We start from the raw sequence: 22,370 nt of genomic DNA on the forward strand, positions 1-22,370 counted from the left end.
CACACTCATACTCTCTCATGTATGCACAGAGCAGCAGTCGCCAACCTTTCAGACCTCACGGACCACTAGAAGTCCACAGACCACAGGTAGGTGACCGCTGCACTAGAGGCCCGGTGAACAAAACTTGTGGACGGGTAGGGTCCCTAGGCCTGGGAGGCGATCAGGGCCGATCTGCGGGGCGACCTGTGGGGCACCCGCCTTGGCTGGACTGGGGCCTGTGGGCTGGGGGCAGCTCCTGTGTTGAGTGTCTGGCCCTGTGGTCAGTGCATGTCATAGCAACCGGTCGTTCTGCCGTTTGGTCAATTTGCATATTGGGCTTTTATTATATAGGATAAGGCAACTCCACACAGGCTGCTAGGTGATGATACCAACAGCAAACCAGAGCAGAAAACACTTGTTCCCATGGGCTCAATTAAATCGCCTTTGCACATGCTTATCATTGTCCTTATGTCAACATTGTCTTACGGAACTGGAATTTTTAGTTTTAGGAAAGAGTCTGACACTTATTTTGGCAAAGAGAACACGACACAAATAACATTAAAGTGTTAGGGAAAGCCTGGCTGGCGTGACTCAGTGGTTGATCATCAACCTATGAATCAGGAGGTCATGGTTCAATTCCTGGTCAGGGCACATGCCCAGGTTGTGGGCTCAATCCCCAGTGTAGGGCATGTAGGAGGCAATCAATTGATGATTCTCTCTCATCATTGATGTTTCTCTCCCTCCCTCTCCTTTCCTCTCTGAAATCTGTAAAAATACATTTAAAAAAGTGCTAGGGAAAGAGTCCTCTTCCTCCTGACCTGGCCAGCCCAACAGGACTGGATCTGCACAGTCATGGTTCTGAGGGAGTCCTCGTTGGCTCCTGTAGGTAGGTCTCCAAATGGTGAGGCACCTCAAGTCCCTGTGACAACTGGTGGCGGCACATGAACCGCAGGGCTTGTTATATTTACCAGGCCTGATGTAATTAGTGTGTGTGTCTTTCTCCCTCATTACATTATGCAGCAGCAAGACTAAAATGTACCTACCATAGGTGCTCCAGTTGAAAGATGAGTGAGGAATTCCACCACAGCTGCCTGGCTCCAGAGAGCCGGGCAGTGCCAGCTGCAGGAGACCACAGCTGCCTCTGTGTCCTGTGGTTCTAGCACAGAGTGGGCATAGTCCCCAGGAAATGTCCGCTGCCTGACTGAGTGCGTGTGGTCCATCAGGAACCCCCCCCCACCATCACCCTCTCCCAAACCCCTCAAACAGATCTCCATTTCTCACGGGTCAGCGTGGCTTTCAGGAGCCCTGGCTGGGTTCAGATTTCAGCTCCAGCACTTCCTGGTTGTGTGATCTTGTATAAGTTCTTTCAGGTTGATGAACCTAAGGAAACCCACAGGTAAAACATGCAGTAACATCTACAGTGCTGTGGTGAGGAAGCCCATGCAGGTAGTTAAATTAGTACGTGTGGGACGTTTAGCATGCGACCCACACGGTAAGCACAAAATGCAAACTACCACCTGCTAGCCATTTTACATTTGTTTACATCATGCTTTCAGAGCAATGGTATTTTCAAGCTGAACATACGCAGGGACACAGATCAAAGAGACTGGCTCTTCCACCCCAGGTCCCCTGGTTGTCAGGGACCTGATGGTGAACAGGTGCTCTGTGATACATGTGCACTTGTTCTGGAGATGAAACACAGGTCTGGGGGGGTTGGTTCAGGGGAGGGACCCTCTGATCCTTTAAGTCCAGGGGATTGGTGGAGAAATCACAGAGAAGGCAGTGTTTGAGCGGAGCTTAGAAGGATGAGAAATTTGAAAGTTGAAAAGGTCCAATATTCCAGGCAGAGGAAAGGCGTTAGGCCCTGCAACTCTGAGTTCTGTTCTGGACAATGTCTCCACATTCCTTAGCCAGACAGAGAGGCTGTGGGGACTGAAGTGCCAGGGGATACAGCTGCAAGGGAGACTAGGGATAGAAGGCGGTCCCTGAAGGGGGAGGGGTGATGTTATGTTGGATGTTGGGAGAAGAATTCTACGCAGGGAGGGAATTGTGCTTGTTTAAAAACAAGCCTTAATGGGCCTTTTCAATATGATTGGAGGCTCTGTGGGGAGTGTCTGAGGGGGTGGGCGCTATCCAGGAGCAACTGAGCAGTAGAGGAATCACAGGAAGTGTGGGCGGAAGAGAAGAACAGGAAGGGAGAGAAGAAACCAGGGTGGACAGACCTGGAGAGAAGGGGGGCAAGCACAGGGGCATGGAGATACCCTGCCAGGTAGAGAGCTGAGGGGGGAGGACCTTCGAGGACCTCTGAGAAGAGGACGGCTGCCTGTCCTTGGTTTGAGGCTGCTGGCCGTGCATGCATGTGTCTCCCAGAAAAGCAGCGGCACCAGGGCCTCACGGATGGTGTTTGCAAGGACTCAGCACGGAAGCTGCTCCGGGTCAGGCCCAGCCCAGGGCAGCAATGAGTCCATCACCGAGGGAGGGAGGTGTCGTGGCACAAGTAGAAATTAGGTGACATAAACACAAAAGCATCCAGAGAAGTGTGGGGGAGTATGACACTTCAGAACTGAAACAGCATAAACGTCTGAACCAATTTTATTTCATAATAGAGAACAGAGAGACATCAGCTGTCACTATTGGCTGCATAAGTCGGTCACATGTGGCCCGTGACGGCTGCAGGTACCATGTCCTGTTAGAACACAGGTGCAGCTGTTGCATCGCTGAGAAAAGGAGGATGGCTGGTTCTGAGGATATTTTAAATTAGGGACCCGAACTGATATTAAACTTCGTGGCCATATTCCTTGCTCAGTGATGTTAAGATGCCCTGGCATTTCAGGTTTCTCAACCTCTTATTCATTCAGCTCATAAACTAGATGTGCCAGGACACAGGAGGGCCAGGCTTGGTGCATTTTCTCCAATAGCAGAAGAGAATGCGAGGAATGTTCTAGAACTCACAGTGCCTCCAAAATGGCGGTTTTTAAATGCAGGCATCATGAATAGCAAGGAACAGAAACTACTGAAAACATCATGAACAAAAGGAACGCTTTTCAGAAGGATCTGCAGTGACCTGAAGGAACCCAATACCAAGCAAGATGGGGCCCGGTCTGGGCGGGACAAGCACAGGGCGGGAGGGTCAGGAGTCCAGGTCACTGCCCACTCTCCAGGCCCACATGGTCCTTGACTGCTTTTCCCGGCTGTACATTTGTCTTCCTCTGCAGACAGTCTCCTCCGCCCAGCACGCAGGGACCCAGCCCTGCCCGAGGTGGGTCCGAGTGGCTCTCCAGCCAAACGCCCCAGAGGCTGGTCCGCCTCTGTTCAGAGTCCTGGGGCCTGGGTCTCACTGGTTTGCCCTGTGGGCTGGCTGCCGGGCCAGAGTCTCCCTTCCTCCCATCAGCTGCCCTGGGAGTGCAAGCAGGCGCATGGCAATGGGTTCTCATATACAAATGAACTCGTTTCAAAGAAATAAGCTGAACAACAAGATACCTCCTGCCTGTCGACTTGCTGCTCCTGCGCAGAGCAACACTGGCTTTTAGACGCCTTCCCTGTGGTCCATGCCAGACATTCGCTCTCATCAGCTCCTCCGGTGGGAGATGTCACCCTAGGGCGGGGTCACACTTTCACCGGAGGTGCCCCTTCTTCATGAAGAAGACAAGATGTCAGGACTCCTCTCCGCCAGAGCTCATTACTGGGAAGCCCAGGCCTCCTTACCCCAGCTCTGCAGGCCTCTGGAATGTGCTAGAAGCCTTGGGCGGCCTCGCCTGTCTGAGCAGCTGGCTCCCAGCCTGTTGCTGCTTCTGAGGGCCAGGGGCCAGACAAACAAGACCCAGGAGGAGGCTGCATGGTGAAGGGAGGGCTTGTTTTAAAATGTATTGATTTCAGGTAGAGAGATAGAGATAGAGATAGAGGTAGAGGTAGAGATAGAGATAGAGGTAGAGATAGAGATAGATATAGAGAGAAAGATAGAGATAGAGATAGAGATAGAGGTAGAGAGAGATAGATAAAGAGAGCAAGAGAAAGAGAGAGCTCAACTCGTTGTTTCACTTATTGATGCATCATTGGTTGACTCTTGCATGTGCCCTGACAGAGATGGAACCCACAACCTTGGCATATCGGGACGGTGCTCTAACCAACTGAGTTGCCTGGCCAGGGCCAGGAAGGCTTTTAGAGAAATAAGTGGGTCAGTTCATGGAGGCCCACGCAGCCATGAGGGCAGTCCTGTCTGCACACCGCTGCCGAGGCTTCTCCGTGCAGAGCTCCTGTGCAGAGCCCTGTCACACATGCACAACCTTGCATGGCGCACGGAGATCTGTGTCTGTCACACATCAGGTGCACTGAGTCTGCGTGGCCTCACGCAGGGATTAAAGTGAAACCCAATGTGGCCTTTTGGTACCTGTGTGATCCTGGACAAATCTCTCTCTCTCTGCTGCTCACTTTTTGCATCAACAAAATGAAAGTAATTACAGACTTTCAAAGACAATGTGAGAATAAACTAAGATAATAGCTGTAAAAAACTTAGTTGCTGCCACATATTTAGCTATGTATAAATTTAAACTAAATATAAATTACTAGAGGCCCGATGCACGAAATTTGTGCAAGGGGCTCGGCCCTCGCAGCAGTGGCGGCTTGCCTCAGCCCTAGCAGCCCTGGCTTCATCCAGAAAGTCGTCCAGAAGGTTGTTCGGCTGTCTGGTCTAATTAGCATATTACACTTTTATTATTATAGATTATTAAACCATATGTACTTATACACACACACCCATTCATGTGTATGCATACACATTTCTGTACACATACATCTTTACCTATACACAAGCTAGCACAACCACCAATATACACAGGATGCTATACACATCCATAAATGGTATGAACATTTACACCATTCACACACATATGTAAAGGTACACCCACTTACTCTGACACACCCACAGACACACCACAGTGTATAACACGTTTTACATAGTGAGACTTTATCTCTACTAAGATAGGTCACGCTAAATCGCTCTGAAAATAACTGGTCTGCTGATCTTGTTACCTCAGGTATGAACAACTACTTCTGTTGCTTCTTTTGGGGAAACACACCTAGAAACCTAGATTGTGCACATGCCCTCTATGGCCTTCATCAGCCTGTTGGGGAGAACAGCCCAGGGAGAGGACCTGCTCCCCCCACCCCCTCACGAAAAGGCTGTCTGTTTGAACCGCGAGGGGGCGGGGTGTGGGAGGAGGCTTTCCTCACATAGAAGCCTGCGCTCAGGGACACGCTGAGGGGAACTGCTGAGGACGCACAGTGTGTGCTCGGAGCCGTGTGTGCAGGGCGTGCAGGTGCCAGGCGGGGTCCTCGCCATCTGTCCACAGAGTCCCCGAGCCCTGGGAAATGGAATTCGTGTTTGGTGGCTCCGAGGCTGGAGCACAAGATTGTAATCCTCAGCCTACAGCCGCCCTGGGCAGCTGAGGGCCCGATGCCAGGGACCTTGGTGGGGTCTGGGGCTTGTGCCGCTCACTTTGGCAAAGATACCAAAACCTAAGGGACTGAGGTGAGAGCCGCAGGGACAGCTTTTGAGGGAGGCACAGCTGTGCTCCGTGAGGGCGGCAGGCGCTGCATTTGGGCCTCGCTTCCATTGGTAAATTATGAAGGGGATAAAGAAGGAAGACTCTGATCCATCAAATTTATGGATTCAATAACGGTTGCCATTTCAGACCATGGGAATCCCTGGGGATTACTTCCCCACGTGTGCTTTGGTAGCACGGAGGGAGAGACGGATGCGGAATATCCTGCCGCGTTTATGAAATGTCAGATGTGCTTTCTGGGGTAATTACAAGAATATTGAACAGCCTCGCTGAAGTTGACAGCCCTCAGCTGAGCGTTTGGGGTGCTTCTTGCCAGCAGCATCGCTGTAGGCAGGACAGCAGCCCTGGCTCGAAGGACCCAATGGCATGGCCTGAGCCTGGCCAATGCGGCCGGGCGCCGCCGCAACTGGTGCCTTGGCTGGACTTCAGCAATGCTCCCCACCCCGGCGCCTGTGCAGGTCCGTGGACAGCTGTGGATGGAGGGGTCTGAGCTGACATCAAGTATCCCATGGCCATTCTTTAGAAAATGTGGCTCTTCTTTGTTATGTTTCGGTCAAATCAAGGTAACAGTCTGAGGAACACTCTCAAGCCTTCTTTTGCTTTCACCCTGATAAGTGTTTCTCATAGACATGACTGCTCTAATCTCAGAAGTGTTTCTTAAAGCCCTCGCTTGCTTTGCCACTGACTTTTCTCAGGATCCCCAAGATTATTTGAGTAGCATCCTACTTGTCTCCCTGCCTCTAGTTCATCGTTTACACTGCCCCAGTGGTACTTTTCCTATAACCCCTCCTAACTGTACTTCACAGCTTACCAGCCTCTCTTTCCCCTGAGCCCAGTGTGGAGCTCCTCATCCTCTCACTGCTTCCTCAGCCCCACCTGCCCATCAGGCCCCACATGCTGCTTTCGTACATGCTGCTCCTGCTGCCCCTTCTTCGTCTTCCCCACCCAACACATTCCTACTCACTTGTTGAAGTCTAGTTCAGATGTGAAAGGTGCCTGATCGAAAAAGACCTGACCACCAGATTTGAAATCCTCATTCCAGGCCCAGCTCTTAAGAGTTAATGAGAACTACAGGTATTATGCCAGGGTACCAGGAGTTTGGGGCACAGAGAAGAGATAGAGGAACAGTCCAAAGTGGGGTGATCGAATGACATGGGAAGAGGAACAGATGGCCCCAGAGGGGGATGAGGACACATCTAGTGCTGCTCGTGTTGTAGCAGGCGAGTCAGGGCCCGCGGGGACGGAGGGTGGCAGGAGTGAGGGAGGGTGAGATGGGGAATGCTGGAGAGAGGACTCCAGCGGAGCGTATGGGCTACCTGAGAGGAGCATTGGAAGGAAAGGTGAGTTGCACCAGCGAAATGTCTACTGTTATAACTTGTGGGCCTTGGCGATTTGAAATCTGCCTTGGCCTCTGTTGGGTCACCTGTTCCAGCAATCAGGTACATGGGTTATTATGGACGCCTCAGACTACATTCTTCCTTCTGCTTCCACTGCACTTTGTCCAGACTGTGAGGGCTCCAGACAGACATAGGAGGCTCAGTTAGTCTCTGCGCTAAAGGTCTGGGTGGCTGGCCTGCACCTGCCTTGGGTCAGGCAGTGTCATTGCCCTGTGTCAGTCTTCATGTGCTGCCCGTTAACGAATACCGCCCCTCCCCCCCACGAGGTCATCAAAGCCTCTCATCCTAGGTTCCAGGGATGCTATGGCTCTTTCTCCCTCATCTACTGATATTCAATTTGGAAGAGTTCCTCTTCAGAATACCAATAAAGTAGAGGGTCCTTATTTAAATGAATGAAAAAAAAACCATACAATTATTTTAGCCATTTGCTACAGTTCAAAATTCCCCTGAGCCTTTAAATTGGCAATTCAGATTCCTGATGGGGCTCCTGAGTACAGGCATCCTGTCAAGGGGTGTGGTAAAGCTTACCGTTCAGGCCCAGCCCCCCAGCTCTCTGTGGATTATGGGCCAGCAAGGCATATGGGACATGAACATTAAAACAATGGAAGAAACCTGGATCAGGAGGGGCAGGCCTGGACTGGAAGGGGTTACACATATGAAAGGGGTATGTCAGGGTTCTTCCATTACTTTAATACCCACATTCCATGATGGTTAAATATATTTATATATGCACTTACATATACATGTATACACCTAGTCCATAGATGTATCTACACATGTATATGCATATATAATACACACAGATGCTGTAGTGTGCTTTGTGCTACACTTGAGCCATTATCCAGTCTGCTCCCCTGAAGGCAGTGGGCATCGTGAGATTAAAACAAACAAACTGAGAAGAAACAAATAAAACTTCCAAATGGCTGCAAGACAGACCAGCCTTTATCCTCGATGCATGACCAAAGACTCTTTAGGGCAGGGGTGGGGAACCTTTTCCTGCCCAGGGCCATTAGGACATGTATAACATTGTCCACAGGCCATACAAAATTATCAACTTAAAAATTAGCTGCTATATTTGGTCAAACATTTAATTAACTCACCCTTAATGCCTTGGCAGGGCCTCATATGGCCCATGGGCGGATGTTCCCCACCTCTGCTCTAGGGTCTTGACGACCAAAAGATGAGAGATAGGACAGTGGGTTTCTTGTGCCAGTGACATCGCTAGCACCTTTGATCCAGCATGGATCGTGAATCGGAAAGGAGAGTCATTCCCATTTCTGTTTTTCTCAATGTATGACATTCCTTCAAAATGAAGATGTGGTTTTCTCATCTCTGCATTCCTACTGCTAATTACAGAATTGGTACTTAGGTGCCCAATACACTTTTTCTTTTGAAATATTTTTTTACTTTTCAATTACAGTTGATGCACAATATTATATTAGTTTCAGGTGTACAACACTGTGATTAGACATTTATATAAGTTACTAAGTGATCGTCTCAAAATATCTAGTACCCAATTGATACCACATGTAGTTATTACCTTACTGACTATACTCCCTATGTTGTATTGACATCCCTGAAACTATCAATTTGTACTTTTTAATCCCTTCACCCTTTTCACACATTTCCCCAATTCCCTTCCCATCTGGCCACCATCTAAATGTTCTCTGTATCTATGAGTCTGTTTCTATTTGCTTGTTTTTTAAAATCTCATTTTAGATTTCACATATAAATGAAATCATCTGATACTTCCCTTTCTTTGATTTATTTTACTCAGCACAATATCCTCTATATCCATCCATGTTGTTGCAGATGGCAAGATTTCATTCTTTTTTATGGCTGAATCATATTCCATTGTATATATGTACCAATTCTTTATCCATTCACCTATTAATGGATACTTAGGTTGCTCCATATCTTGGATATCCTATCCTAATATATAAAAGCCAGGGGCCATCACAACTGAAACAACCTGACAGACAACCAAACAGCAGGCTGCGTGGGGCGACAAGGCCAGCAGGGGGGCAGTTGGGGGCCACCAGGCTGGCGGTGGGAGGGCAGTTAGGGGTGATCAGGCCGTAGACAGAGGCGGTTAGGGGTGATCAGGCTGGCGGGGGCGGGGGGGGGGGCAGTTAGGGGCTATCAGGCAGGCAGGCAGATGAACAGTTAGGAGCCAGTGGTCCCAGATTGTGAGAGGGATGTCCGACTACCAGTTTAGGTCTGATCCCTGGGATTGGGCCTAAACCAGCAGTCGGATATGCCCTGAGGGGTCCCAGATTGGAGATGGTGCAGGCTGGGGTGAGGAGACCCCCACCCGTGCACAAATTTTGTGCACCGGGCCTTTAGTCTATAATAGAAGGGTAATATGCTAATTAGACTGGACATCATTCCAGACATCCTTCCTGACGAAGCCGGGGCTGGAGGGAAGCCAGCCCAGGTCCCGGGTGCCGGCAGGTGGCCCAAGGGAAGCCAGCCTGGGTCCAGGGTGCCAGAGGGATGCTGGTGCCAGCAGGCGGGGGAAGGAAGGCCTACTCTTGCACAAATTTTCGTGCATCGGGACTCTAGTTGCAAATAATGCTGCAATGAGTATATAGATGTATATGTCTTTTCTATTAAGTATTTTTTCATTTATTTGGATAAATACCAAAGAAATGGAATTGCCGAGTCTTTCTTTGTATCATTATAGTCTTTGTTTTAAAGTCTGTCTTGCCTAATATAAATTTCTAACCTAGAATTTTTTTCATTTTTATTTCATGAAATATATTTTTCCACCCATTTACTTTCAATCTCTGTGTGTATTTTGACCTAAAGGGGGTCTCTTGGGGACAAATATGTAAGGGGCTTGTATTATTATCCATCCAGCCACTGTATGTCTTTTGATTGGAGCATTTAATCCATTTGCATTTAAAATACTTGTTGATAGATATCTATTTCTTGCCCTATTCCTGTCCTTTTTTCTTCTTCTTAAATACATCTCTTATAATACTGGTTTGATGGTAATGAACTCATAGTTTTTCCTTATCTGGAAAGATCTTTATGTGTCCTTCAATTCTAAATGATAATTTTGCTGGGTAAAGTAATCTTGGTTGCAGGTCCTTGCTTTTCATCACTTTGAATACTTCATGCCAACCCTTTCTGGCCTGAAATATTTCTGTTGAATAATCAGCTGACAGCCTTATGGGAGCTCCCTTGTAGATAACTAACTTTTTTTCTCTTACTGCTTTTAAGATTATCTCTTTGTCATTTTAATTATGATTTGTCTTGGTGTGGGCCTGTTTGGGTTCATCTAGTCTGGGACTCTCTGTGCTTTCTGGACTTGTATATCAATTTCCTTCACCAGCTAGAGGAAGTTTTCCATTATTATTTATTCTAATAGGTTTTCAATATCTTGCTCTCTCTCTTCTCCTTCTTGCATCCCTATGATGTGAATGTTGATACACTTGAAATTGTCCCAGAAGACCTTATGCTATCCTCATTTCTTTTTCTTTTTTTCTTTTTTGCTGTTCTCATCGTGTATTATCTGCTTTCTTACCTTCCAAATTACTGATTTCATCTTCTGCTTCATGTACTTTATTGCTGTTTCTCTGTAATATGTTCCTCATTTCTGTTAGTGTATTCTTAATTTCTGACTGGTTCCTTTTTATGTTTTCTATCTTGATTTTTATGTTTCCTATCTTTTTGAAGGTCTAAGTTTCTCTACTCTTCCCCTAAGTTTATTGAGTATCCTTATAACCAATGTTTTGAACTCTGCCTCTGGTAGATTGCCTGTCTCCACTTTGTTTCATTCTTTTTCTGGAGTTTTGTCCTGTTTTTTCATATGGGACATGTTTCTTTGTCTCCTCATTTTGGATTCCTCTCTGTGTTAATTTTTATGTATTAGGTAGAGTTGCTAGGTCTCCTAGTCTTGATAGAGTAGGCTTATATAGTAGGTGTCCTGCAGGGCACCTGGTCACCTGAGCTGGGCACTCCTCCCAACCACCACCCCATGTGGGCTGTGTACACCTTCCTGTGGTAGTTGAGCCTTGAATGCTGTTGGCATGTCAATGGGAGAGGTTTACTCTCAGACTGATGGGCTGCAAGGAGTGGCCACTACCACTGTGGAGGATCTGCTGTACAGGGGCTGAATACACTGAGTAGTACTTGCTTCAGCAGGGCTCTAGTGCTTGCTTAGGCCACCCCTGGAGTATGACACTCCCAGAAGTGGTTGGATGGTGCATTGTCATGGTCTGAAGCTAACCACCATGTGTGCTGGCTCTGGGGCCTCCTGGGAGGTAAAGGCCGAGGTCAGCACTACCTGTGCACTGCCAAGGGCAACCTATCATGAGCTACAAAGCAATCTGATGATGGCTGCTACTTGTGTTTGGCTATGAAATATCTAGGAAAGGCCAAGCTGTAACCAAGGCTGGCTGCTGCTAGAGCGGGGGCCACCTAGCGAGAGGTATGGGGCACACAGAAGTCAGATGCTGCTTGTTTGAGAGATTTTAAGGAAGTTTGTAGCATGAGCAAAGACAGGCCATTTGTACGGAAAAGTTCCTGGAAATGGCTTGGGTGGGCCCACATGTTGGTGGGATGGGGTCTCAGGGAATCATGAGGGTGGGGCCCACAGTGTTAGGTTGATGGAGACTCAGATGTGGTGTCTGCCTGCTGGCTCTGTGGAATGAGAGCTCAGAAAAGAAACAATGGCCTCTGTCTGGGAGAAAGCTGCCCCTCCAGCCCTCTTCCTGATACCACACAATTTAGTCCCCCCCTGTATGTCCCTGGTGCCTTTTGATCTACTGTCCCAGTGCTAGAGCTCAGAGCAAGTGAGTCCCTGTAAGTCCATGCATGGGCCCTTTAAGAGGAACACCTGGGATCCCAGCAGCCCTGTGTCTCATTCAGCCACAATCCCCACTGGTATTTACAGCCATCAGTTATGGGAACTTCTCTTCCTGGCACTGGAAACCTGGGCTGTCATATCCCTGAAACGCCCCTCCTGCTTCCCTGGGTCTCCCTGCATTCTCTTCTCTTCCTGTATTTCTCTTCCTTCTGGCCTTCCTTGTCTTGGATGCTGCTTCCCAGTTCCTGAAATACCTCTCCCTTGGCTTTGACAGTAATTCTTTCCAGTCTTCAGGTCCTCTTTGTCTTATAAGTTTCAGAGCCTCAGAGTTTGTTCTCTGCTCAGTTTCTATTATTGACAGGGAAAGAATTAACTCTTGTCTCAGTGCTGTTGACTCCAAATGAACTCTGGACAAGAAAATGGGTGGTGGTTGGGGGGACTTCCGACATGAGCTGTGCTTAAAAATATTAATTTTTATGAAAATAAATTGCATTGTGAAGACCATCTAGCTTAGTCTTTGTCCTCAATTCTTAATAAACGATACAGTAACCTTGTCATGTAAGGACACCGTTTGCCCTCCTTATTTTAGGTTTCATTTCAAACTGTCTATGATTAGCAGATGGCAAATGCACCATGCTCAAGCCGTCTCTGTCAAGTTATTGGTAGAGAAGAAGGAATAGCTGATTTCCAAACCCACACCCTCCCCAGTCCTCTTTTTCTAGGAGAGGAGAGTGGACTAAGCCTGTCTCTGTGTGAATCAGATAGTCATTAACCTGAAGGTTACTGGCTGGATCACACTGTGCACTTCAAGCAGATAAATGACAGACTGGAAGTCACCTGTCCCCTGATCCCTGTGCTGCTGGCCCTGTGCAGGTGCAGGGAACCCAGACTGCACTCTCAGAAAGGTATGGACTGGGAACAATGGGTTGAGGTCAAAGAGAAGCAGGGAAATACGGGCACCCAGCAGCTGAGACTAGCGCTGGGGATCGCGGAGAGCGGCTGGGCTTCCGCCTGGCAGCCCAGGCTCCGCACACGCTGTATTTCTGGTTTACTTGTCCTGTTCTGCACAATAAAATTCCTTGACAAGAATTAATAAATAAATTAATGGGTAAATTGATTAAAGCCAGTCCCTTGCTATCCCCATGCCATGGTGATTGCTTTTAGGAAAATAATATGGTAAGCAAGGTAGTTAATAAATTTATGATCTTTTGACAAAAATCTTTCAATCAAAGATTGAAACAATATAATTCAAACTATGAGCATTCTGTTAGAACTCTCACCTCCAGAGACTGAATTTGTCCAGGGAAACCTGTGGGGAAGAGCTGATCACATAATACCTTAGAATAGCGCTTGCCAAACTTTAATGAGTACTCAGACCATCTTGGGGATCTTGTTGAAATGCACATTCTGATTCAGAGGACTGAGAAGAGGCATGAAATTTTGCATTTTTAATAAGCTCGTAGGTGGTGCGGATGCAGAATCTGCTAGCCCCTGGACCACACTTGAGTAGCAAGGTTATAGAGGCAGCTTACTATGGAGCTCTCAGCAGGAGGTGGGGTGTGTGGGGTGGGGTTTAGCTGCCCTCTTTGAGGATATTTGGTGATGTCTGGAAGGTTTTAGTTGTCACAACTAGAGAGAGGCTACTTTCATACAGAGGTGGGGGCCAGGAATGCTGCCAAACACACTTCAAAGCACAGACAGCCTCCACAAAAGCAGTATCTGGCCCCAAATGTCATTAGTTCTGAGGTTTAGAAATTCTGCTATAGGAGAAAGAACACAAATTTGCAATCTGGTTGACTTGTAGTCAGTCCATGACCTTTCCATGTTACTGCTGTAACCCTTACAATACTCTCTGAATCTCAAATTTTTTGGATAACTACCTCTCAAGGATCAACAGAGTGCCTGGACATGCAGTAAATGTTCAGTAATACTTGATATCAATTAAAGTAAGGTCAAAAAACATCTTCCTTGGAGACCTATAGGAAAGTAATTCTAGTTACTAAGGGCCTATTGTTGTATATAGATATAGATATATAAATATTTAGGATATTTCAGAGATACTTTAGATTATACAGATTGAGCCAGGGGCATAGACCATCTCTAGAGAGTCCCTTGAATCTGTAATGTTAGATTTCTAAGAAAAAATAGTGCTTCAACCCCCATTGTTAGAGAAATATTCTAAATACTTTGTTCTTGCAAAGTGAATTCTAGTGGTGAGTTGACTGAGAGAGAGTGGTACTGTGCTTTGACCATTCCAATGTAAGAGGGTTTTCTCATCTTGCAGGCACCCAGCTTTGACTTACAGAGGCGTGGGTGCAGCAGAATTCCACTTCTGGGACTTCGTGAGCTTTGCTTAGTTTGCTCTCAGAACAGGAGTTAAGCTATTCTAGTAGGGCGGTCCCAGCAAGGGTGATGAGGCAGAGGAGGCTGAGGGAGTCCCCTCTTTGCACTGGTACATGTGCACCTCAGGGAACATCTGCGGCTTAGTCTTGTGCACGTGTCAGAATGCTTTCCATGTGTTCTTCCCCTGCACACACACCATACAACTCATCTGCCGATCACAGAAACAGATAAACATAAACACACATAGACCCGGCCCCCAGCCCCCACAAACTGCCCCATTTATGTCTCAACAGATGAGTCTTTCTGCTGACTGTCTATAAAAAGAAAAACAACCAACTGCCACAGCTGGAACAAATGTCACTGTTTTAGGGGTTCTATAAAGCCCTTTATCATCCCAGCAGGACTTGGCAAGGACCTGGCAGGATGCCAGGCTGCTCACAAAGAATGCCAGCATCTGCTTGACATATTCGTGGAGATTTCAAGAAACATCTATGCCTCTCTCTTGCCCAGATGTCTGCACGATAGTCCTAGGTCCTAGAGGTCGCCTTTTTCTCAGGCCTCCATCTTTTAACATGCTGTTCTCAAGCTTGTCTGCCCATAGAATTTCATGTAGACAGTTACTCTAAAGATTCTTATATTTGCCTGGATGGAGGCCATTAGATCAGTTCATATAGTACAGTGGTAGAGTAAAAAGATCAGGGATTTGGGACTGAAAAATCAGGGGGACTAACAGGTCTGGCACATAGTTGTACTCATGGCTATAATTTATTATACACGAATGGGTTCTAAGCCCAATTGGCAAAGAGCCCCCTGGGGCATAGTCTTAGATAGACCAGCCTCCAGCTCCCAGAGCCCTCTCCCGCTGGAATCACGCAGGACACACCTAGTTCTCTAGCAGCACATAAAGTGCAGCCAACCAGGAAGCTCATTAGAGACTCAGTGAAGAGGTTTTGTGTTGGGGGCTGATTATATGGGCAGCCTCTCTCTGGAATGCATTAAAATTTCATATTTCCAGAAGGAAAGCAGGTGTTCAGCAAGAACTATGTGGTAGGAACCCTCCTGATATTTAAGTTCCTAGACATCAGCCAATGTCCTACCTTGCAAGCAGGCCTTTTCAAAGATCACAGTTGAGACCTGGGATGTTAACTGTTTTCTGCACAGTCATGGATCCTGTGACGGTTCCTCTAACTGTCCTCCCTGGGACAGTGGGCCATCAGTGGGAGTCCAGAGCTTCAGAGCTGTGACCAGGTGCCTTGAGGCCCACATTTCTCTCACAAAGGTAGAGGCAGCTGGTGCTCAGCATGCTGCCTGAAGCCTTTGACGATGCAGGTCCTGGGAGAGCACCATGATTCCCAGGGATGGCAAGTTATGCCAAAACAACGACAGTCTCTCCTCAAAACCTTCTGTCTGTGAAATCAGCTGCTCCATTTTCTTCTTTGAATGAAGATCAATCAAGCTTTTATCTTGTAAGTCAGAGGTTGTTTGGAAGGATGGCACGTAAGATATTTTCCCCCTTTTTGGTTTAAGAGCATGTAAGAGTCTTTCTTCAAATCTTTCTTTGAAATGGAAGGATTTTCCTTCTCCTAGGATATGTCTTAGCATATTTTCTTGTTATTAACTCTGTTCAGCCTCTGACAATCCCTCTCAATTACTCATCTCAGATCTGTTTAGTGTTTTCTTTTCAGTTCTGCAACTTTTCTTCTATTAGATCTATAATTATTGATGCCCATCCTTGGGAATATTGACCATTTGGAGGTTGAACCTCCATGGTCTGTCTTGTCATTAATTTCCTAACCCACTCATTTACTAAGACAGGATTTTTTTCATTCATTCAATAAACAGTCCCAAACATTCATACCCACTACAGAACTACCAGACACTTGAGAATGAAAAATAACCGTTTTAGTCAGTTGGGCTGCTACAACAAATTACCACGATTGGCAATAACAAATATTGTTTCTAACACTTTGGAGACTAAAACATCCACGATGAAGGAGCCAGTAGGTCTGTGTCTGGGGAGGGCCCCTTCCTGGCTTTCAGAAGGCCATCTTCTCCTTGTAACCTGGGGGAGAGCAGAGTGAGCTGCCAGCTCTTTAGCCTTTTCTTATTCTGACACTAACCTCATTCATGAGAGCTCCACCTTCATGACAGAGTTATTTCCCAAAGGCCCCACCTCCAAAGGCTACCCATTTGAATGGGGGTTTCCACACAATTTTGGTGGGACACACACATTCTGTTACTTACAACAACTATGGTGTATTGTTGGCATGTAGGTCCTCAATAATGAAACAGGTACACAAATCCCCAGAACAAGGGTGGCTTTAATGGAGGCCTGCCCAAGGTCCAGGGAACACCAAGGATGGGGTGCTCTGAAGTAATGAGGGGTTGTCTGGGACTATTTTTCTTAAGTTGATCTTTTATGTTGACTCTGGTTCTCTGCAGAACCACATTCTGCTTATTCCAATATTGTTTTTGTTTGGTTTGTTGTGGTGCGTGTGGGCTTACATTTTGTTCTTACGTGCAAAGATTTTGTGCTTTGTATGATGTGCTGATCGCCGCTCATAAGGAGCTGCTTTAAAACTCATTTCCAGCCTGCATGGGCCTAGTCCTAAAGGAGAAGTCAGTGGGAGAGGCCACTTTTTTCTCTTTCTCTGCACCTGGGCCTGGCGATGTCCTCATCCTGACCCAGAAGCAGAAAGTAGACTAGGTAGAGGCTTGAGTCCTTGCACTCATCTGTCCAGTGTGGCCAGAAGCATATTGTACCACCTGGGATGGGGGCTGGAGAGGTGGCTCTGGGAGCCTAGAGGAGAAAGCCACAGGGACTTAACCACTGTCTGGCTGGATGAGGACACCCTACCCAGACCACAGCTGGATCCAGGGTGGGAGCTGCTCCCGACATCAGCCCAGGGGTCCGGGTGCCTTCAGATGGCTCCTGCACCCTCCACAGTAGCAGAGACCAGTATAGGACCTTTACTATCAATGAGGAGACACGGTTGAATACAGAGATAGCTCTCCAGTGCTAGGGGCGTGGCATGGCTGAAGGGAAAAATGTTATGTGCTTTCCATTCCTGCGAGCCCTTGTTAGTCCCTATAATTGCTGCTGCTACTGCTGTTGCTGTTGAAAACTCCTTGAATTAGATGATTTAATGGTAATAATGATGAGCATTAGGGGGAACTGATTCCTTGTTATTTATCTTATTCTGCCATCTCTTCGGAATTATTTCACCAGTTTATCTTCAAATAGAGGTAATTGAAAATTAATTTTGTCATAAAAATAAAAACCCTCTTAATATAATTGGAGCCACCAGAGAGGGTCTGCTTAGCTGAAAAAGCAATCCTTCTCACTCACTGCTTTCCAGTGGCGTTTTAGGGGTTATTTCAAAAGATGTAGATAGAGAAGTGGACTGACCTTTATTGAATTCTTACCACTCATTAGGTGTTGGGATCAAGTCTCTACCTGTGGTATTTTACTTGGCCCATGAAATTAACCAACAAATGAAATGACAGTATCTCCATCTGGCCAAGGTGAGGGTCTAGAGCTGTGCTTGAATGAGGTTTAGGAGTTTCATTGATTTCTGATATACTCACCTGGCAACATAGTCATCTCTCCAAGGTTAATTTACTTGCTCACCTGCTCTCCATTTGCTTCTCCTGGTTGTGGGTAAAGGCCTTTCTTCATTAGGGCTTGATCGGTCATTTAGGGGCAGGTAAACAAGAGCCTTCCCATCACATCATCCCACCTCACCCCAACCGAAGCTCCATCCCTGACAATCCCATCATCATCTTGGTACTGGATTGGAGGCGGGCTGGGTTCAAAAGGAAGGCACACACGAGATGCCATTTATCATTAACTCTCATTTTAATTACTTGGCTGGACCTGTTTTCAGGGATCACTTTCAGATACGTTATCAGTGCATTTTTTTCCCGAAAGGAAGTTCCTTAACCCAGGCATCCCTTGTACGGTCCTAAAGCCTGGGCTGTGCACCGTGCCTGGGGGGTCAGTGTGTGCTCCTGCCTCTTGGGTTACACACGTCATGTAAACGGCATTTGTTTGTTTCAAGGTTGACTAAAAAATTTTAGTCATATTGGGGAAAAGCCTAAGAAAAAGGTTGAAGAAAAAACCCAAAGCAGGGCTCCAGGTACATGGAGATGGTGACCATGCTGTCCTGCTGTGGGGCACAGGCTGGCGGCTCAGTCAGGGGTGCTCAGAATCCCACCTAGTAGGACACATGCCACTGGGTTAGAAGCTGCTTCTTTCTCCAATGAAAGCAGGGCCTGCGGCCTCGCTCTACACATGGCTTTGAGACCCTGTTCAATTCAAGACTCTGTTTGGTAATTTGGGGAAGAAAACATCTTTGCTGAGGCCATCTCTGAATACGGCACTTAGCCTTTTCCCCGTGTGTTTGCCATGTGGACTCCCAGCCACAGAGTACCCTGTGGACAAGAGTACTTTTGTCCCAAACTGTCCGATCATAGCAGGGCACCAACGACATGCCCAAACAAAATTCATATCTTCAGTTCACTTGTTAATTTGTCATTAGTTTTCCTTTTCTCTTTTCATTCAGTGACAGATTTATTCCTGTTTGTCTGCCTGATGGGGTGAGAAGAGGCGAGATGGCCCTGAGTGGGAATGTCTTCAGGGGACTAGTGAACCAGAACAACCGCTTCGTCACCAATCACCCAAGAGCTGATGCACAGGGGCCACCTGTGTGCACTAGATGCCATATGGCATTGGTTCCTCATCCTTTTATTTTTTTACTAGTGGCCCGCTGCATGAAATTCATGCATGGGGGGATGTCCCTCAGCCCGGCCTGCACCCCCTCCAATCTGGGACCCCTCGGGGGATGTCTGACTGCCGGTTTAGGCCCAATCCCTGTGGGCCTAACATCCCTCTCGCAATCTGGGACTGCTGGCTCCTAATCACTCACCGGCCTGCCTGCCTGATTGCCCCTAACCACACTGCCTGCCAGCCTTCTTGCCCCCAACTGCCCCCCCTGCCGGCCTGATCACCCCCAGCTGCCACCCCCTGCCACCCTGCTCGCCCCTAACTGCCCTTCCTGCTAGCCTGATAACCCCCAACTGCCCTCCCCTCCTGGCCTGATTTCCCCTAACCACCTCTGCCTTGGCCCCACCACCATGGCTTTGTCCGGAAGGATGTCCGGAAGGTCTCCCAGAAGGTCTCCTGGTCTAATTAGCATATTACCCTTTTATTAGTATAAATGTTGCAGATCCATTTTGGTTCCTGACAGCAGCAATAGGCAGCATCCTGCTTCTCCCATCTGCGATTATCATGGCCCCTAAATGAAGACTCCATGAGCTAGAGAAACCAGTATCACTTTCAGTTCTTAGTTCCTGTGATTACTTTCAATTTCAGTTATGTGGATGTAAAGAATGAGGTTTCTAAGAAGGAAGTTAAAAAACTAAACACTCCAGCCCTGGCCGGTAGCTCAGTTGGTTAAAGCTGGTCCCCACACACCAAGGTTGTGGGCTCAACCCCCGGTCAGGGCACATGCCAGAGTCCACCAATGAGTGCAAAGTAAGAGGAACAGCAAATTGATGTTTCTCTTTCTCTCTTCCTCTCTCTTGCTTCTTCTCTCTCCCTTTCTCTCTCCCTTTCTCTCTCAAATCAATTAAAAAAAATAACAAAAATCTCCTCTGCTATCATATTCAACTCTAGAAACCACTCTAGAAACCTCACTGCTTCAGGTTGATTCAGAAAGTGGTCAGCTTCCATGTAGGAAACTTTTAAGGCAGAAACTGGCCAAGGTTTTCCTTGGAAGGCCTAAGGGAAATTGAGAATCACGCCTGTGCAAAGCAATGGGGGGGGGGGGGGGGTAAGGGTGGGAGTGGGGAGGCGCTCTCTGGAAGCTGTTCCCTCAGCAATCACAGCCCCTCCACTCAGAGTCAAGTGCCCCGCATTAGGGGTGTGGGCATCACATAGCAATGAACTCGATCTAATTAAGAGGCTGCTGCCTTTTTTCAAGCAGAGCCACCCAGGCCGCCATTTCAGGCCTAATTCAGACCATTCATCTGAAGGGGAGCAAGTCCTAAAACTTTTAGTTCTCAGGCATAATTTGCCCTGATCGGGCCCTCTCCTCTCTCAAGGGAGTTCATTGGAATGAACCTTCCAATTACTTGGGGAAGTACCCAAGGGCTGTGGAGGCTCATTGGGCGGTGGGCGATGGGCAATAGGCGGTGGGCGGTGGGGCAGTGGGCAAGTGGGGAGGTGGGACAGGTGGGACAGTTAGGGAGGGGGAGCAGGAGGGCCAGGTAGAGCAGGTGGAGCAGTTGGGGAGGGGGAAGGAAGGGAAGGAGGGGCAGGTAGAGCAGGTGGGGCAGGTGGGGCCCTTGGGGAGGGGGAAGGAGGGGAAGGAGGGGCAGGTAGGGCAGGTGGGGCAGTTGGGGAGGGGGAAGGAGAGGAAGGAGGGGAAGGAGGGGCAGGTAGAGCAGGTGGGGCAGTTGGGGAGGGGGAAGGAGGGGAAGGAGGGGCAGGTAGAGCAGGTGGGGCAGTTGGGGAGGAGGAAGGAGGGGGAGGAGGGGCAGGTAGGGCAGGTGGGGCAGTTGGGGAGGGGGAAGGAGAGGCAGGTGGGGAGCTGGGTTGCTGGGACAGGTGGGCGGAACACCCAGGGCCTCAGATTGAGGAGCCCACATGCATGTTAACTCCAGGAGCATGTCTGAGGGAAAATGAACAAGAGAGAAAATTTTTCCTTCAAATCCATTAATTCCTCGGCAACAACAAGAACATTGAAGCTGCAATGTGGCTGGAACTCTGGCTCCGACGTGGGCCCTGGCTCCATGTGGGTCTGGGGAGACAGGAGACACCTGCTAATGAGGAGAGGTTTCCACCATTGCAAGCCTGAATTTTTATTATAAAAAGAAACAAACAAAAAAATCCCCTAGAATGACAATTTCTGAATCTGGAGGGGAAGATAGAAATGGTGGAGGTTTTTTCTAAAGATGGCATTTCTTGCTGAGACACAGTGTCAAATTTTTCATTATATCCATTTCAAGACAGGCATTTATTACCTTTCCAGTGACTATATATCTCTGTAATGTGGTTTGCCTCTTAATTACTTGCAGAATTTGCATTTAAACCAAGTTAAAGTGTGCCATCTACTCTTCCTTCAGCTTCTCACAGCTGTTTCCATGGTAACCAAAGGGGTCCCAGTGTCTGGCTGGGAGGAAATGGCTGCATCCGCTGGCCTAGAAGCATCTCCACTTCATTGCTGATCCTTTGCCTTCACTTCACTGAGGACAGTGAATGGAAGGCAGCAAAGAATCCATTGACCTCTGCTGGCTTTCTCTAGAAACGTTCAGCAGCAAGATTTCCCTTCTATGATGAACCCTTTAGGATTGAGGTGTGGGCTGATTTCTCCCCATATTGTCCATTCTGATTGCTCCCCCTCAGCTTCATGTAAATGAACAGACCAGACCTGATGTCCGTTCCCCTTGGCTGACCCACAGACCTTAGCACAGACCCAGGCCTAGGCTCCTTCACTCCTGGGGAGCTTGCATGGCCCCAGTCTCTGATAGGGAAGCAGCATGGCCCCAGGTAAGCATCATTAAAGACAGTCTCCAGGGGGAGTCATGACAGGACAGGGCCAACTACACTGAACTAGTAGAAGGAGCTCCTGGAGCCCTGGCCTGACTCTACAACTCTGGGCAAAGATGGTTCACACTGGGCAAAACCAGCTCAAACCATGGGCAAAGCTGGCTCATAATATGGGCAAAAGTGGTTCACACCATGGGCAAAGCCAGCTCAAACCATGGACAAAGGTGGTTCACACCCTGGGCTATGCTGGCTCACACCATGGGCAAAGCTGGATCACACCATGCGCAAAGCCGGCTCACACCCTGGGCAAAGGTGTCTCATACTGTGGGCAATGCTGGTTCACACGGTAGGCAATGCTGGTTCACAGCAAAGTGAAAGAAGGTGGGTTTGTAGTGGGTGATTTTCTTAGATCCTTTGAAAGTGAAAACACCTGTTTCTAAGGTCACTCTTTTCTCAAGAAAAACAGATTATAAACAAACAAAGATGCAGCATGACAATTTGGACATAAGGGAGCTAGCATAGCTGTTAACTACTGCATGATGTGAGTGGGCAGATTTCCCCAGGAACAGAGGTCCTCATCCCCTTCCACGAGTCAGTCGATGCTATATGAAGGTTATCACTTTCAATAGCTCACTCCTGGTTCTAATTACTTTCTTATTTGTTTGTCTTTCTGTTGCAATTAAGAGAAACTCAACATATAGTATCTCTAAAAAAGAAAAAGA

This window comes from Myotis lucifugus, unplaced genomic scaffold (genome assembly GCF_000147115.1).
Source record: "Myotis lucifugus unplaced genomic scaffold, Myoluc2.0 scaffold_299, whole genome shotgun sequence".
NCBI lineage: Eukaryota > Metazoa > Chordata > Mammalia > Chiroptera > Vespertilionidae > Myotis > Myotis lucifugus.